This window comes from Gavialis gangeticus, unplaced genomic scaffold (assembly GCF_001723915.1).
Source record: "Gavialis gangeticus isolate Ggan-Ray unplaced genomic scaffold, GavGan_comp1, whole genome shotgun sequence".
Classification (NCBI taxonomy): domain Eukaryota; kingdom Metazoa; phylum Chordata; order Crocodylia; family Gavialidae; genus Gavialis; species Gavialis gangeticus.
Window position 1 is genome coordinate 100,273,067 of NW_017729031.1, and position 2,724 is coordinate 100,275,790.

The window sequence follows — 2,724 nt, forward strand, 5'->3', positions numbered from 1 at the left end:
CGGCCCGCGGGGACAGGGACACTCAGCAGCGCGTGACACCTCCCGTGGGAGGGAGGGGGGAAGGGCAGCCGGCCGCGGGCAGGACTGGACCGGACCGGACCCTCACCTGCTCCCCGCCGCCAGCTCCTCGTCCGGGCGCTCGCGCCGGGACTCCGCTGCAGGACAGGCCGGCGACGCCGCGCACGCGAGGGAAGGAAGGGGGAAGGGAAGGAGGTACCGACCCTCCCCACGCCGCTTTTCACCGCCCAGCGGCCCAGCCGCTTCCTGCCGCCGCAGCCCCCGCCCCTAGCAACCGCGGGCAGCCCCGCCGCAGCCCCGCCCAATCGGCGGCCGATGCCACTGAGCAGTGGGGAACAGGCAGCAGCAATCGAGATGCTGAGCAGTCGCCCCGGCCGGGGGGACCGAGGGGGGGAGGGGCGCTGCGGTGGGACCGGCGGCGGCGGTGTATGTGTGTGTGTGTATATATAGTATATATACAAATACAAAAAATAAAATGTATACATATACACATACGTATTTCTCGTCGAGACCCCTCTGCCCTCGCATTGGTTCTCCTACTGAGGTGGATATATATAGTTAATTTTTTGCTGCCAATTAAATACATTTCATTCTTTAGCACACAGGTTATATCACCACTTGTGCCCAGTATTCTTGAAGCTGAAGCCCCAGGCTCACCCTGGTACCACGCCCCCACAGGCCCCCAGGAAGGAGCCAGCTGAGAAGGCAAAGCCCCAATTGTCAATGCTGCTTCCCACCCACAAGCCAGATTCACCCATGGCACCACCCAGGCTGGATCATATCTTGATTGACTATCTTGATCAACTATCTGGTAGCTTCAGCAAGAAGGACTTGACAGGAGTGAGGGGGAGGTTTTATATTGTACCGCTTTTCCCCTGTGCCCAGCAGCAATGTTTCCCTGGCTGCTGCCACCACAGCTCATCATGGGCAGCCTGGGACTGGGGGTAGGGGGGTCCCAGGCTGGTGTGCATGGGTCTTCCTGGTCCAGAGTGAGTACAGGGCAGGCTGGGCCAAGTCCAGAGCTAGGGCTGTGTGCACTGGTCCATGCCAGTCTGCATGGGACTAGGGCAGGTGGTGGCACCATCTGGAAAGAGCTGCCACCGTGGGGCTGCCTAGAAATGGAGTCTAGCCACAGAGCTGCACGAGCCCCGCTGCATGCTTGGGGTGGTGGGATGCAACACGGGCTGGATCGCACCTGGACCAGGTGGGACCAAAGGACCCATTTGCAGGCTGGATCATGTCAGGCCAGGCCTCTTGATCAACTATCTGGTACCATATAAAACCAGCACAGCACGTTCCATGGTCAAGTTGTCTGCAGCTAAACCGGTGCCCCCTAACTAGGCTAGCCTGGGTGAGGAGGGTGTATGGACACACAGCAGAACTAAAAGCAAGGTCTGTCAAAGGGCAGATGAGTGTGAGCCAAGAGCCATCCATGCCTGAAAAGGAAATGGGCACCACCAGGTCACTGCCCAAAAAATCACCAATGATGTACAGCATCTAAGGTGCCTCAATGGTCACAGCAGCCTTGGGACTGACCTGACTTAACCAGCTCCCATTAAAGTCATTGCTCAGAGCCTGGGCTGCAAGCACTTCTCCCCCCAACTTGAAGGCAACCAATGCTTCACAGCCTATCTGCCCCCTTCTTTCCCAACCAGGCAAGCTGGCCCCACACAGGACAATAGTTCACAAACCTCTCTCATCACCCTGAGGTGTGGCAGCTGCAAGAACCGTGTTGCTAGATCTCTCAATGCACAGTCGAGAACATCAAGCAGGTTTTACGAAGCAAGGACGCCTGGCCTTAGGCAGTTTAGTGTCACTTAACTCCAAGCGTGCATTTGGTCCAATCAAAGTTCTCAGTCACCCACAATAATCCTTGCCTCTTGCATAATTCCTGCCCCAACACAGCTGCAGCATTTCTCCCATGCCATGATTCTCAGCCAGGGTGCTGCAACACCCTGGGGTGCCTTGAGATCCTTTTCAAAGTTGCTGCATGGGGTTAGCATTGTTAGGTGAGCCAACATGATTCACCAGATGAAACCCAGATATTTCAAATGGGAATTCGTAGTGTTAAAAACCTTCTGACCTGTGGTGGGCTTCCTGAGTGCTTTGCAAACACAAGAATTATGCTATTCTTTTTTTGTTGTCAAAAAATGAGCAAAAATTAAGAGCTGACATTGTCCGAGGGGCACCTTGAGTCTAATGAGGGGTGTCTTGAGACTATCAAGGTGTGCCTTGAGTCAAAAAAAGTTTAGAACCACTGCTCCGACAAAGTATCATGAAGTAAACACATGCCCACCACACAAACATTTTCAAATTCCTTTAGCAAAGCACAGGTACCTTGGCTTGCAGTTACAGGCATATATTCACACACACAAACATACTCACTGCAAGGACTCATCTAGGAGCATGTTAACTCTAGAAGCTGAACAGCACTGGAATTATTCTCTTTCTTATTTTTACAATTTTAGTTTGTGTTTTTTGTTTCTTTGCTTGCTTAGATCCCTGTCCCTGCAAGGGTGTGCTTCTGTTCTATATAATTCAGCAAATGTATCACTCCCAATAATGCATTAAAGAACACAACTAACATGTATCATATTTAGAAACTGGGGAGGGCTTTCTGGACAATTAAGCCTGTCCCCTTATAATCTATTTGCCCAAAGATCACCCGCTCCAACTATTTGCCCAAACATCACCCACTCCAGATCC

The 2,724-nt window shown here is 52.9% G+C and overlaps 1 protein-coding gene across 3 annotated transcripts in view; it reads right to left on the bottom strand.

Annotated features, from left to right (window-relative positions):
* The window catches only part of PIKFYVE (phosphoinositide kinase, FYVE-type zinc finger containing), a 120,075-nt gene extending 119,867 nt beyond the window's left edge, over positions 1-208 (bottom strand). For all 3 annotated transcript variants that reach the window (XM_019523447.1, XM_019523446.1, XM_019523445.1), the window contains exon 1: positions 107-208. The gene's annotated coding sequence lies outside the window, so the exon portion shown is untranslated. The remainder of the gene's footprint in view (positions 1-106) is intronic.
* Positions 209-2,724: the final 2,516 nt, after the last annotated feature.